This window comes from Meriones unguiculatus, chromosome 3, assembly GCF_030254825.1.
Source record: "Meriones unguiculatus strain TT.TT164.6M chromosome 3, Bangor_MerUng_6.1, whole genome shotgun sequence".
NCBI lineage: Eukaryota > Metazoa > Chordata > Mammalia > Rodentia > Muridae > Meriones > Meriones unguiculatus.
The window spans coordinates 161,709,928-161,726,343 of record NC_083351.1 but is presented as its reverse complement, the minus strand read 5'-3'; positions in this window follow the sequence as shown (position 1 = coordinate 161,726,343).

Sequence of the window (16,416 nt, the reverse complement as noted above, 5' to 3'; positions counted from 1 at the left end):
GAGTATTTTAGGAAGACCAGTTGGCAGGGAGTTGGGAAGTCATGTTTTACCTAGTGGTGTCTGATGACCCCAGGCCTCTGTGAACTCAGGTATGGCTGTGATCTGGGAGATGGAGCAGACAGAGCATAGCTCACACCTGCTGTGCTTGCCCAGGGGTACACAGCAGGCAGGGGGGATGGCATGTGGATGTCTCAGCCATCTGTCTCAGGTGTCTGGAGTCTTTCAGGGATGGAGGCTGAGCTGTGTGCAGGGAATGGAGGGTGGACGGGGTGGGGCTTTCCACTGCTTGAAAGGTCAGGTAGGCTGATAATTGTTGGCAAAGTGGTTTCACTTGGAGACCCTGTAATGGCTTCAGGTGCCTGGGAATGTGGGTAGGGCTGTGGTCCCTTAGATGGAGTGTTGGGGTTGGGGGAGAGACAGGACAAAGCACATGGCTCACCTCTGCTGTGCTTGTCCAGAGTACTCAGCGGGCAAAAGACTGGCATGTAGAGGTCTTATCTGTCTGTCCCAGGTGACTTCAGGCCTCCAGGGATGGAGGCTGAGCTGAAGGCAGGGAATGGGGTATGCAGGGGATGGGGACCATTTCATTTTCATATATGTAAGCAGTGTGATTTAATCATATCTACCTGAAACCGATTTTCTCAGTACCTACATATACACATTATATCTCCTTCCCTGCTTCACCTTTTTCCTTTTTTTTTTTTGTAATAAAGTAATAAATTCAGTTAGCATCTCCTGTTGTAATGTTGACTGGTCTTGTTGGCTTGATTTTCACATAGATCATGTGCAAAGAATCGTGGCTGCAGTAAGTTCATGAGGGTAGCAGTCATATGAAGTCCATAAGACAGCATTTTACAACATTCCTCCCATCCTCTTACATTCTTTGCTGACCCTCTTCTGTGATCATTCCTAAGTCTAGAGCGGGGGAGGGAGTTGATATAGATGTCTGATTTACTGCTGAGCACTCAATGGTCACTTTTTCTCAGAATTCTGACCAGTTATGAGACTTTTAGCAGCTAAACCCTGCAAGAAAGAGCATCCCTGCTATCAATTTTCTCCTGTGGAGCAGGTTTCACATCTAGTCCCAAAGTGTGTGCTTACTGTTTTAGTTTGCTTTCCATTGCTGTGATAAACACCATAGCCAAAGAAGTTTGGGGAGAAGGAGTTTATTTAGTTTATACACCCAGATCACAGTCATATACCTTCCAGAGCCACCTGCCCCAGGTGGCGTTTCCCACAGTGGCTGTGCTGTCCTATACCAATTATTAACAGAGTAAATGACCCACAGACTTGGCTACCAGCCAGTCAGATGGAGGCGTCTTCACAGTTAAGGATCCTTTTGAAGACAGACTCTAGATGATGCCAAGCTTACAAAACAAATAAATGAACAGAACAGAACAATACCAAAATAAAAGTATGTTGCTTATATATCTATGTGGACATTTTGCTTGGAAGATTGGTATTGTAGCATCCGGGTTCAATCTGAGTTATAACCAGTACTCCCTCAAAGGCCTGCTTAGCATCTTCTAGTAGGGTAAAAGATGGACAACGATGAAGAAGTAGTTGTCAAGCCAATTTCAGGTCAAGTTCACTATGTCTCACCACCTGTTTTCACAATGGGGTCTTACCATACATTCTGGGGCCAAACAAGGACAATGAAAATAGCTCGTGTTGGTTTGGAAGTTGTTGGATCACCCCTGACCTGACCAGTAACTTATATAAAGGTATCCCACTTTCATTTAGTAATTCAAGTCTTCAGGTGAAAGCATTGTCCACCCATGCAGGGTGCTAGCATTAAAACTCTCTTCTAGTTATGTATTAAAAGTTAGCTTGATCTGGCCGTCCCAGACGATTAGTGTTGGTGCACTTAGAACCTTGCTAAAGGAAAGAAGGTGCCAGGATCTGCAAATGCACAGGCATTAAATTCTTCACTTGTTTTATGCTGAGGTCTGCTCATGCACTGAAAGCAAAGACTGTAAACAGGTCAGAGCTAATGTACTTCACCATCCTCCTAAGGCTACCAACACTAAAAATCACGCCCCTCTGTATCCTACAAAGGGTGAAGAAAGAGAGCCCTTAAAAGAACTCTGTGGACTCATTGGCATAGGAGACAACTTCCTGAACAGAATACCAACAGCATAGCCTCTAAGGTCAACAATCAATAAATGGGACATCATGAAATTGAAAAGCTTCTGTAAAGCAAAGGACACTGTCATCAGAACAAAGTGACAGCCTACAGAGTGGGAAAGGATCTTCACCAACCCTATACCTAACAGAGGTCTAATATACAAAATATATAAGGAACTGAAGAAGTTAAATGGCAACAAATCAAGTAAACAGAGAATTCTCTGTAGAGGAATATAGAATGGCAAAGAAACACTTAAAGAAATGCTCAACCTCCTTAGTCATCAGGGAAATGCAAATCAAAATGACCCCAAGAATTCACCTTACACCCATCAGAATGGTTAAAATAAAAACCTCAAGTGACAATACATGCTGGAGAGGATGTGGAGAAAGGGGAACCCTTCTCCATTGCTGGTGGGAATCTAAACTTTTACAACCACTTTGGAAATCAGTCTGGTGCTTTCTGAGACAATTAGGAATAGTGCTACCTCAAGATCCATATACTACTCTTACACATATATCCAAAGGAGGCTCAAGTACACAACAAGGACAGTTATTCAACCATGCTTGTAGCAGCTTTATTCATAATAGCCAGAACCTGGAAACAACCCAGATGTCCCTCAACTGAGGAATGAATACAGAAATTGTGGTACATTTACATAATGGAATACTAATCAGCAATTAAAAACAAGGAAATCATGAAATTTGCAGGCAAATAGTATGAACTAGAAAAGATCATCCTGAGTGAGGTATTCCAGAAGCAGAAAGACACACATGATATATACTCACTTATAAGTGGAATATTAGATACACAATATAGGATAAACACTAAAATCTGTATACCTAAAGAAGTTAAGCAAGAAGGAGGACCCTGGGTAAGATGATCAATCCTCACTTAGAAAGGCAAATGGGATTGACGCTGGAAGAGGGAGAGAACAGGAAACAGGACAGGAGCCTGCCACAGAGGGCCTCTGAAAGACTCTACCTACCAAGGTATCAAAGCAGATGCTGAGGCTCATAACCAAACTTTGGGCAGAATTCAGGGAATCTTATGAAAGAAGGGAGAGATAGAAAGACCTGACGGGGACAGGAGCTCCACATGCAAACCAACAGAACCAAAAATTCTGGGCACAGGCTCCTTTTCTGAGACTGATACTCCAACCAAGGATGATGTATGGAGATAACCTAGAACCCCCGCACAGATGTAGCCCATGGCAGCTTAGTGTCCAAGTGGGTTCCCTAGTAATGGGAACAGGGACTGTTTCTGACATGAACTCAGTGTCTGACATGAGCTCTGTGTCTTTGATCACCTCCCCATGATAGGGGAGCAGCCTTACTAGGCCACAGAGGAGGACAATGCAGCCAGTCCTGATGAGACTTGATAGGCTAGGGTCAGATGGAAGAGGAGGAGGATCTCCCCTATCAGTGGACTTGGAGAGGGGCATGGGAGGAGATGAGGAAGGGATGTTGGGATTGGGGGGGGGTGAGAGAAGGAGCCACAGCTGGGATACAAAGTGAACAATCTGTAGTTAATATTAAAAATTTATATATAAAAAAAGAACTCTGTGGAAGGAACAAAAGCTGTCACAGGGCACTGGCAACGGGTGAACAAACTGCCTAACAAGAGCTGAGAAGTTTGCAGAGGGATTTATCACAAAGCTCTTTCCCTGCCTCACCTTCCTGCCTTCCTCCAAGTGGCCAGTGCCTGCCCTGGATGAACACAACAAGAAGCATGTAAATAGAACCCTGTGTCAAGTGTTCTAAAAGTTCAGCCTTCTGAAGAGGAGAAGAGTGGAGAGGCAACACTGGTTCCTGCTGTGCCTCCAGCTCATTCTACAAGCAGCTGCGATGACGCTGTCCATTCAGTGTGTTTCCTCTCCAGAAATATGTGGGCATAGTCCAGCAAGTACATACATACTTATATAAGGATATCTACACGCAGTCCTGTAAGAGTTGCTAACATGGTTATCTTTTTCTTTTATGGCTAATATCCACTTGTATGTGAGTGCATACCATTTTTGGTATTTTGAGGCTGGTAACCTCACTAAAGATGATTTTCTTTTTTAAAAAGATTCCATAGGAGGAGAATGAGGGAGGTGGGGTTGGGAGGGCATGAGGGAGGGAGCTACAGCTGGGATACAAAGTGAATAAAGTGTAATAAATAATTAAATTAAATTAAAAAAAGAAAAAGATTTCACCCATTTGCCTACAAGTTTCATTTTCTTAACAGCTAAGTAATACTCTACTTTGTAAATGTACCGCCTTTTCTTTATCCATTCTTCTGTTGAGGGACATCTGTGTTGTTTTCAGTTTCTGGCTATTGCAAATATAGCTACTACAAGCATTAAAAAAAACTTAGCTTGCAAAATAGTGGGCCTCTATAAGTGTTTTTCATATATCATAACTTTTGCTTAACCCACATACAATCTTTTTTTCCCTCTACCCAAGTTCTCATTCTTTTTTTCTTTTTTTTAATTATTAATTACACTTTATTGATTTTGTATCTGGCCATAAGCCTCTCCCTCCTCCCCTCCCAATCCCACCCTCCCTCTCATTTCTGCATGCATGCCCCTCCCCAAGTCCACTGATAGGGGAGGTTCTCCTCTCCTTTCTGATCTTAGTCTATCAGTTCTGTCAAAAGTGGCTGCATTGTCCTCTTCTGTGGCCTGGTAGGGCTGTTTCCCCATCAGGGGGAGATGATCAAAGAGCAGGCCAATCAGATTATGTCAGAGGCAGTCCCTCTTCCCATTACTAGGTAACCCACCTGGACACCGACCGGCCATGGGCTACCTCTGCACAGGGGTTCTAGGCCATCTCCATGAATACTCCTTGGTTGGAGTATGAGTCTCTGGGAAGTTCCCTGTGTTCAAATTTTCTTCTTCTGTTGCTCTCCTTGTGGAGACCCCATCCTCTCCAGCTCCCACTATTTCCCACTTCCTACACAAAATTCCATTCACTTTGCCCGAGAGTGGGCCATCAGGCTCAACATCTGCTTTGATAGTCTGCAGGGCAGAGGCTTTCAGAGGCCCTCTGTAGCAGGTTTCTAGGTTGTTTCCTATTTTCTTCTTCCTCTGATGTCCATCCTCCCTGCCCCTCAGGATGGGGATCGAGAACTCTAGCCAGGGTCCTCTCTCCTGCTCGGCCTCTGTAGATGCACAGATTCCGGTGGGTCTGTTCTACGTTGCATGTCTATATGAGTGAGCATATACCGTGTGTGTCTTTTTGCTTCTGGGACAACTCACTCAGGATGATCCTTTCCAGGTCCCACCATTTACCTGCAAATTTCATGATTTCCTTGTTTTTCATTGCTGAGTAGTATTCCATTGTATAGATGTACCACAATTTCTGCATCCATTCTTCAGTTGAGGGGCATCTGGGTTGTTTCCAACTTCTGGCTATTACAAATAAAGCTGCTACAAACATGGTTGAGCAAATGTCCTTTGTGTGTACTTGAGCCTCTTTTGGATATATGCCTAGGAGTGGTATGGCTGGATCTTGAGGAAGCGCTATTCCTAGTTGTCTGAGAAAGTTCCAGATTGATTTCCAGAGTGGTTGTACAAGTCTACATTCCCACCAGCAGTGGAGAAGGATTCCCCTTTCTCCACAACCTCTCCAGCATGTGTTGTCACTTGAGTTTTTTATCTTGGCCATTTTCATGGGTGTAAAGTGAAATCTCAGGGTTGTTTTGATTTGCATTTCCCTAATGGCTAATGAGGTTGAGCATTACTTTAAGTGCTTCTGTGCCATTCGATATTCCTCTACAGAGAATTCTCTGTTTAGCTCTGTTCCCCATTTTTTAAGTGGATTACTTGGTTTGCTGCTTTTCAGCTTCTTTACTTCTTTGTATATACTGGATGTGAGTCCTCTATCAGATAAGGGGTTGGTGAAGATTCTTTCCCAATCTGTAGGCAGTCGCTTTAGTTTGATGACAGTGTCCTTTGCCTTGCAGAAGCTTTTCAGTTTCATGAGGTCCCATTTATTGATTGTTGCTCTTAGAGCCTGTGCTGTTGGTGTTCTGTTCAGGAAGTTTTCTCCTGTACCAATGAGTTCTAGGGTATTCCCCACTTTTTTTTCTAGCCGATTTAATGTGTCTGGTTTTATGTTGAGGTCTTTGATCCACTTGGACTTCAGTTTTGTGCAGGGTGATAAGTATGGGTCTATTTGCATTTTTCTACATGTAGACATCCAGTTGGACCAGCACCATTTGTTGAAGATGCTATCTTTTTTCCATTGTATAGTTTTGGCATCTTTGTCAAAGATCAGGTGTCCATAAGTGTGTGGGTTTATTTCTGGGTCCTCTGTTCGGTTCCATTGATCCACCATTCTGTTTCTATGCCAGTACCATGCAGTTTTTAAAACTGTTGCTCTATAGTACAACTTAAGATCAGGGATAGAGATACCTCCAGAAGATCTTTTATTGTAGAGGATTGTTTTAGCAATTCTGGGTTTCTTGTTATTCCATATGAAGTTGAGAATTTTTCTTTCCAGGTCTGTAAAGAATTGTGTTGGTAATTTGATGCGAATTGCATTGAATCTGTAGATTGCTTTTGGTAAAATGGCCATTTTTACTATGTTAATCCTGCCAAGCCATGAGCACGGGACATCTTTCCATCTTCTCATATCTTCTTCTAATTCTTTCTTCAGAGACTTGAAATTTTTTTCATACGAGTCTTTGACTTCCTTGGTTAGGGTTACTCCGAGGAACCTTATGTCATTTGTGGCTATTGTGAAGGGTGTTGTTTCCCTAATTTCTTTCTCAGTCCTTTTGTCTTTTGTATACAGGAGGGCTACTGATTTTTTTGAGTTAATTTTGTATCTGGCCACTTTGCTGAAGGTGTTTATCAGTTGTAGGAGTTCCCTGGTGGAGTTTTTGGGGTCACTCACGTATACTATCATATCATCTGCAAATAGTGATAATTTGACTTCTTCTTTTCCAATCTGTATCCCCATGATCTCCTTCAACTGTCTTATTGCTCTAGCAAGGACTTCCAGCACTATGTTGAAGAGATATGGGGAGAGTGGGCAGCCTTGCCTTGTCCCTGATTTTAGTGGGATTGCTTTAAGTTTCTCTCCGTTTAGTTTGATGTTGACTATAGGCTTGCTGTATATCGCCTTTACTATGTTTAGATATGTGCCTTTTATCCCTGATCTCTCCAATACTTTGAACATGAATGGATGTTGGATTTTGTCAAATGCTTTTTCAGCATCTAGGGAGATTATCATATGGTTTTTTTTCTTTCAGTTTGTTAATCTGGTGGATCACATTGATGGATTTCCGTATATTGAACCACCCCTGCATACCTGGGATGAAGCCTACTTGGTCATAATGGATAATATCTTTGATGTGTTCTTGGATTTGGTTTGCAAATATTTTGTTAAGTATTTTTGCATCAATGTTCATAAGGGAGATTGGCCTGAAATTCTCTTTCTTTGTTGAGTCTTGTGAGGTTTAGGTACCAAGGTGACTGTGGCTTCATAGAATGAGTTTGGTAATGTTCCTTCTGTTTCTATTTTGTAGAATAGTTTGAAGAGAATTGGTGTTAGCTCTTCTTTGAAGGTCTGGTAGAATTCTGCGCTGAAGCCATCTGGTCCTGGGCTTTTTTTGGATGGGAGACTTTTGATGACTGCTTCTATTTCCTTGGGGGATAAAGGACTATTTAGTTGATTTACCTGGTCCTGGTTCAACTTTGGCAAGTCAAATCGATCAAGAAAATTGTCCATTTCATTTAGGTTTTCAAATTTTGTGGCATATAGACTTTTGAAGTAAGTCCTGATGATTGTTTGGATTTCCTCAGTGTCTGTAGTTATGTCCCCCTTTTCATTTCTGATTTTGTTGATTTGGGTGGTGTCTCTCTGCCTTTTAGTTAGCCTGGCTAAGGGTTTGTCTATCTTGTTGATTTTCTCAAAGAACCAGCTCTTGGTTTCATTGATTCTTTGAATTGTTTTATTTGTTTCTAATTGATTGATTTCAGCCCTGAGTTTGATTATTTCCAGCCGTCTACTCCTTCTTGGTGTGTCTGCTTCTTCTTTTTCTAGGGTTTTTAAGTTAGCCATTAAGTTCCTTAAATGTGCTGTCTCGAATTTCTTCTTGAAGGCACTTAGTGCTATGAACTTTCCTCTTAGCACTGCTTTCATTGTGTCCCACAAGTTTGGGTATGTGTGTCTTCATTTTCATTGATTTCTAGAAAGACTTTAATTTCTTTCTTTATTTCTTCCCTGACCCAGCTGTCATTTAGTAACAAGTTGTTCAGTTTCCATGTGTGTGTAGGCTTTTTGCTATTTCTGTTATTGTTGAGGTCCAGCTTTATTCCATGGTGATCAGACAAGATACAAGGGATTATTTCAATCATCTTGTATCTGTTGAGGCTTGCTTTGTGACCAACTATGTGGTCTATTTTGGAGAAGGTTCCATGAGGTGCTGAGAAAAAGGTAAATTCTTTTGTGTTTGGGTGTAAAGTTCTGTAAATGTCTGTTAGGTCCATTTGATTCATGACCTCTGTCAGAGACATTGTTTCTTTGTTTAATTTCTGTTTAGTTGACCTGTCCTTTGTTGAGAGTGGGGTGTTGAAGTCTCCCACTATTAATATGTGGGGATCTATATGTGGTTTAAATTTTACCAATGTTTCTTTCACAAATGTGGGTGCCCTTGTATTTGGGGCATAGATGTTCAGGACTGTGATGTCTTCCTGGTGGAATTTTCCTTTGATGAGTATGTAGTGTCCTTCCCCATCTCTTTTGATTAATTTTGGTTGAAAGTCTATTTTATCAGATATTAGAACAGCTACTCCTGATTGCTTCTTGGGTCCGTTTGCTTAGAAAGTCGTCTTCCAACCCTTTACCCTCAGGTAATGTCTATCTTTGTGTCTTAGGTGTGTTTCTTGTATGCAACAGATTGCTGGGTTTTGTTTACGTATCCATTCTGTTAATCTGTGTCTTTTTATTGGAGAGTTGAGTCCATTGATGTTGAGAGAGATTAATGACCAGTGGCTGTTAGATCCCTTGATTTTGATGTTGGCTGTGGTCATCAGGTTGTGTGCTTGGTTGCTTTTTGTTTTACTGTAGTACGGTTATTTATTTCCTGTGTTTTCTTGAAAGAAGCTATTTTTTGGGAGTTGTATTTTCCCTTCTAGTGTCTTCTGTAATGCTGGATTTGTTTGTAGGTAATGTTGAAATTTGTTTTTGTCATTGAATATCTTGTTTACTCCGTCTATGAGGACTGAGAGTTTTGCAGGATATAGTAGCCTGGGTTGATATCTGTGTTCTCTTAGGGTCTGCATGATATCCGTCCAGGCCCTTCTGGCTTTCATAGTCTCTGTTGAAAAGTCAGGTGTGATTCTAATGGGTTTGCCATTATATGTTACTTGGCCTTTTTCCCTTGCAGCTTTTAGTATTTTTTCTTTGTTCTGTATACTAACTGTTTTGATTATTATGTGGCGGGAGGATTTTCTTTTCTGGTCAAATTTGTTGGGTGTTCTGTAGGCTTCATGTATTCTTATTGGCCTCTCCTTTAACTTGGGGAAATTTTCTTCAATGATTTTGTTGAAAATATTTTCTGGGCCTTGGAGAAGGGAGTCTTCTTTTTCCTCTATACCTATTATTCTTAGGTTTTGTCTTTTCATATTGTCTTGGATTTCTTGGACAGTCTGTGTCAGGAATTTTTTGGACTTAACATTTTCTTTTACAGATACATCGATTTCTTCCATTGTATCTTCTACACCTGAGATTCTTTCTTCCATCTCTTGTAGTCTGTTGGTTATGCTTAACTCTGTAGTTCCTGTTTTCTTCCCTAGATTCTTCCTTTCCATTATTTCCTCCATTTGTGTTTTCTTTAATTTTTCCAATTCTATCTTCAGGTCTTGAGTTGTTTTGTTTACTTCCTTCACCTGTCTGATTGTACTTTCCTGTTTTTCTTTTATTTCCTTCAGCTCTGTTTCTTTTATTTCATTCAGTGCTTTAAGCATTTCCTTTCTAAAGGCCATAAACTGTTTGGCTGCAGCTTCCTCCATTTCTTTACGGATGGCAATATTCTGTTTCAGTTTATCTTCCTCTATGTCTTTATGTATCTTATTTGTTTCCTCTGTTATCATCTTCATGAGCATAGTTGTTAGGTCATATTCTTGGATTTCAGTTTTGCTGGGGTGTCCAGGGCTACTTGCCCCTGGGTAACTGGGTTCTGGAGATGCCATATTGCTCTGCCTTTTGTTGCTTGAGCTTTTATGCTGGCCTCTACCCATTGTGCTATCTTAGGTGTTTGGGGTTATTTTCTGGTGGTTCCTGGGGATCCTGTGGTGGAGAGAATCCCCTTTGCAGAAAGCTGGTTCTTCCTGAAGGATGTCTTCTCAGCTTTTTGGGTATAGTCCCTGGATGGCTGGTGTTTTTTCAGGGGTTGCTGCTGCTCACCTCAGGGATAGAGACCTGAGTGGTAACTGTGGTCTTTGTTAGTCAAGAGGGTTCTCCTCTCACCCAGGGAAGTCCTGAGGACAGCTGCCCTGTTTCTGGGGTTTTTGCTGTAAATTTAATGATCAGCTGCTGTGACCCAGTTGGACATCTGGCTTGCAGCAACTGTTTGTGCCTGTGTCTGGAGCACAGCTGAGTGATGGCGGCTCGGCCCCACCTGTCTTTGCTAGCCTTTTTTCAGGGAAGAATTGGTGATTTAAGTCAGTACAGTTTCCTTCCTTCCCTGTGGATTCTCTGGAGATAGGGACTCTTAGTCTCTCTTTTTTTTTTTTTTTAATTGCCCTGGTGTGCACTGCTAGGTCTCTGTCAGTTGGCTGGCCACAGAAACTGCCTGTGTCTGGAGTACAGCTGAGTGATGGCGGCTCAGTCTCCGCCTTTTCGGTCTTTGGGAACGTGGGTGTTTGCCTAAACTGGGTAATTTTCCTGAGACTTTTTCGGGGTGGGGGTGTTGGCTGAGTGCTCTGAGATCCGACCAGCTGTTTTCCCTCCCTGTGTGTTTGCATCGGGCAGTGAAACACATTCGCTGGTGCCCTGGTGCCCACAGTTCTATCTCAGGTGGCGAATCAGGCGCGCAGGCAGGCAGGCTGGAGCCTGGGTCCCCGGCTCTGGCTCCGGGCTGGCTCCTGGGGCGCCCGTGGAACCCGAGTCTTTTCCAGGGGATGTCTGGGTGACCTAAGGTCAGTCCCAATCGTTTCCTGCACCGTGGGGTTATCTCTCGACTGAAAATTCCAGTCTCTGATAGTGTGGTGCGCAGGGTTCAGTCTGGGACCGTGACCAGAGACACTGGCTTGTGGCTCTGGGCTGGGGCTGGGGCTGGGGCTGGCAGCCGGCAGCCAAGCGTCTGGGAACCGGGATCTCTTCCGCGGTTTAGCAGGGTGAGTTAAAAGCTGATTGAATCTCCCACCGTGGGGTATCCTCTCACCTGGGAAACACAATCACTGTGTTTTATGGCCGTGAGTTCTGATTGCTGGTTACTGTGCTGATCCTGTTGCTGCTGCTCAGAATGAGAGTCCTCCCGGCGCCGCCATCTTGCCCCTTCCAGGCCAGTTCTCATTCGTGCTTGAATCATTAACTTCCAGTATTTCCCATTTTATCTTCATAACATATGTATTCTACTATCACCTTATTTCTTAATAGCCCCAGATGTTATTTTCTTCCATGACACCTTTCTAGTCTTCCAATATTCTGTTTTTGAAATTGCGTAGCACAGGAGATGTAATGATAATGCTTGATGGCAAGAAAAATACAAGGACAGTCAATGTAAGACATTATTTGTTTTTGGTTTTTGTCTTGTTTGATATTTCATCTTCCATAAACAGATTGTTTCAGGAGATTGAATTACAGGCAATAAAAATCAAGTCATACTATTTTGCAATAGAGGAAGGACAGTTTTTAATCTTGATGACCCAATTCCATGCTTTTAAAGTAAAAAAAAAAAGTTCTTTCATTTAGAGGTAAATACTCAACAAAAAGCTATTGTGATTGTAAAAGAATGGTTCCATAGAGTCAATATTTGCTAAAATTTTATTCTAACTTCTTCAGTTTTATTTGTAAACTACTCTAATTAGTGGGAAAAAAATCTTACTTTCTATATATACTAACTTACTTTTTTCCTATGCTAATGAAAACACTGCAGTCTGGTCCTAGAATAGAGTCCGATTCCTCCAATCTGTTTCATTATAAACAAATGAATTTGATAAATAATATATTTATAATTTATTTTGTTTTAATATAAATCTGAAAAATTTCAATGAAATATGAATTTACAAATAAGCAGCTTATATAAGAGAAGCTTAAGTGAATGGTCATTCAAGTTCATTATATTTTAATTTGAAAAATACAAAGATGGGTTTTTAAGAGGTAAAACAAAGACAATAGAAACTTGGTATTGTATATTAAAAATTGGGTATTATTAAATTATAGATGATGAAATATTCAACTGGAAAATAATAGAAAAATTTGCATATTCACAAAGTCAAGAGCTGTTATGATACCCTCAAAGAACCTTAAACTGTGAAAAAAAGAAAAAAAAAACAGGGGTCATTGTAACAAATATATAGGAAGCAGTCAAGGATAGAAAACTGAGAGAAATACCAGTCTGTAAGACTTAATTAAATGATTGTGCACAATAATGGATCAGACATAGCTACAGCTTCTTCCATGGCATGCTTGCTAATGACTGTGATTGAAAAAGTGTGCATACAACACTGAACATGATAGATTCTCAACAAGTTTAGGAGTCATAGTGTGGTTGCTACTTTTATCACCATCCTTCCTATTAAGAGGACTAGCTTTAGTGTGGAGTGAAATGGCAGAAAGAGAACTTGGCTGTGACATAGCAGCACATTGAATGAGGATTTAATGGTTATGCTCAGCCTAAGCCAGGAAGAATTCAGACTGGGAGTCTAATGTGGCTTATGCTGGATGATTTGGTGGTCAATTGAGTTGATGAGACCTTAACAAAACTGTGAGGAGAGGGAGACTGCTAAAACTGTATTAGAAGAGAGTGAGGTGATAGCTAGTTTTAGCTCCAATAAGGAGACATTTCTAAACAGTTTTGATTGCTTGGGAAAATTTCTGAATTACAAATGGACAGAGCAACACTTGTTGGGTTAAGCAGTGGCAGACACCTATTTCATGGATTTCTGGGGCCAGTGATTTTTTTTTTTCGGTTCATCAATGGTGGAGAGGCAATGTATGCTATTAAATACAATATTAAAAAAAAAACCGATCTGTGATACCTTCTTCCTTCCTTCCTTCCTTCCTTCCTTCCTTCCTTCCTTCCTTCCTTCCTTCCTTCCTTTCTTTCTTTCTTTCTTTCTTTCTTTCTTTCTTTCTTTCCTGAGACAGGGTTTCTCTTTGTACTCTTTGTATCCTGGACTCACTTTGCAGACCCAGTTGGCCTCCAACTCACAAAGATCTGCCTGCCTCTGCTCCCCGAATTTTGGGACTGGGACTACAAACATGCACCACCACACCCAGCTGCAAATGATTCTTAATGATCTATCATCTCAAATCAACTGATTAATGGAAGTTTCAAGCCCATGATGATTTACATCTCTTCCTCACTGGTGCATAGTCAGAAAGTTCTTTTCATTTTTGATGTTTCATGATGTACTCAGCATATTTTATGTGCTGTGGTCATCTACTGGCCATATGAATTTGCTTTCATTGTTTCTTCTGTTGAGAGTTATATTCCTCTAGCTCCCTCAGACACAATTCTCATTTGGCTGCTCAAACTTTCAACAGCTTCCATAAATATTTTATGCCCCCATCATTTCTAAAACAGTCGCTCATTGCTCTGATTTATTCTTTGCTAGTGAAGTCATCACCCTGTAACATATCAGCGATTGCTGTTTTTCTTCTTGGTTGCTTTTGTTTCTTTTTTTATACTCTTTTTTTTCCTTTTTCTTTTTAAAATTTAATTTTATTTATATATTTATTGCAGTATAATCACTTTGTATTCCCACTGCAGGCCCCTTTCACTCCTCCCAGTCCTACCTACCTGCCTTCTTCTCCCCCTATGCCCTTTCCCTAGTCTCCAGATAGGGGAGGACCTCCTTCCCTTCTCTCAGACCCCAGCTTATCAGGTCTCATCAAGGCTGGCTGCATTACCTTCCTCTGTGGCCTGGCAAGACTGCACCTCCCAGAAGGAAGTAATCAAAGAGCCAGCCACTGAGTTCAGGTCAGAGACAGACCCTGTACCCCTTACTAGGGATCCCATTTAGAAACTGAACAGCCTATGAGCTTCCTCTGTACAGTGGGTCTAGGTCCTGTCAATGCATGGTCCTTAGTTGGATCTCTGCAGCCCCCCATAGGCCCAGGTATTTTGGCTTTGTTGTTCTCCTTGTGGAGTTCCTGTCCCCTCCAGGTCTTTCTATCTCCTTTTTCTTCCATAAAGATTCCTGCACTTTGCCCAAAGTTTGGCTATGAGTCTCAGTATCTACTTAGATACTCTGGTTGGTAGAATCTTTCAGAGGTCCTCTGTGGAAGGCTCCTGTCCTGTTCCTTGTCTTCTACTACTTCAGATGTCTATCCTGTTTGTCTTTCTGAATGAGGATTAAGCATGTTCCCTAGGGTCTTCCTTGTTGTTTGGCTTCTTTAAGACTATAGATTTTAGTATGTTTATCCTACATTATATGGCTAATATCCACTCAAAAGTGAATATATACCATATGTGTCTTTCTGCTTCTGGGTTACCTCACTCAGGATGATATTTCTAGTTCCCACCAGATGCTTGCAAATTTCATGATTTCCTTGGTTTTAATTGCTGAGTAGCATTCCATTGTGTAAATATACTACACTTTCTGTATCCATTCCACCATTGAAGGACATCTAGGTTGTTTCAAGATTCTGACTATTACAAATAAAGCTGCTATGAACATAGCTGAGCAAATGCTCTCATTGAATGATGGGACATCTTTTGGGTGTATGCCTGGCACAGTAGATAACTTCCTGAGCAGAATACCGACAGCCCAGGTTTAAGATCTCAATTAATAAATGGGAGCTTAGGAAGCTGAAAAGCTTCTGTAAAGCAAAGGACACTGTCAACAGAACATAACAATAGCCTACAGATTGGGAAAAGATCTTTACTAATCCTACATCTGACAGAGGGCTAAAATCCAGAATAGATAAATAACTAAGGAAGATAAATACCAACAAATTGTGTAATCCAATTAAAAATGTGGTACAGAATTTAGCAGAGAATTCTCAACAGATGAATATTGAATGGCAGAGAAACACTTAAAGAAATGCTTAGCATCCTTAATCATCATGGAAATGCAAATCAAAACAACCCTGGGGTTTTACCTCACACCCATCAAAATGGCTAAGATAAAAAATCTCAAGGGATGATGCATGCTGAAGAGGATGTGCAGAAAGGGGAACTCTCCTCCATTGCAGGTAGGAATGTAATCTTGTACAAGTACTTTGGAAATCAATCTGGTGCTTTCTCATAAAATTAGGAATACTGATGTTTTTATTTCAATGATTAAAATGTGAACATGATGAAGTTGGGTCTTTGATTTTGCTGTAAAACATCGAAAAAGTTTTTTAACTTATCATAGGTACCCAACATTTGTTCAAAACTCTTGGCAGAAGTTCATTAAATCATCAGTTCAGAGAGACTGGCTTGTCTCTCCAAGTTTATTACCACACAAGCACAGAGTATGATCATAGTAGGAACTCTGATAGAATTTTGGGGTGAGATAGGATGTATAGATAAGAAGCAGGAAAAAAAAAACACTTGCATTATTTTCCTCTGTGGCACCCCCCTAGCGGAGGCAATCAAAGAGACAACCACTGAATTCATGCCAGAGAGAATCCCTGCTCCCCTTACTATGGAACCCACTTGGAGACTGAGTCTATGGGCTACATCTGAGCTGGGGTTTTAGGTCCTCTCTGTGCATTGTACTTGGTCGGGGTATTATTCTCTTCAGGGCCCCAAGGGCTCAGTTTCTGTTTCTTCTTTCATAAGATTCTCTGTGCCATGCCCAAAGTTTGGCTATGTCTCAGCCTCTGCTTTGAGCAATAGAGTCTTTCAGAGGCCCTCTGGGATAGGTTCCTGTCTTGTTGCCAGTCCTGATAAGACCTAATAGGCTAGGGTCAAATACAAGGGGAGGAGGACCTCCCCTATCAGTGGACTATTTGAGGAGCACAGGGAGAGAAGAGGGAGGAAGAGTGGGATTGGGAAGAGACAAGGGAGGGGGCCACAGCCAGGATACAAATTAAATAAATTGTAATAAATGATAATAATAATAAAGGGGAAAAAAAGACCACAGAGTCAAGCAGCCATGGGCTGTATGCTTTAAACCCATGAGTCCATACTCCAACTTT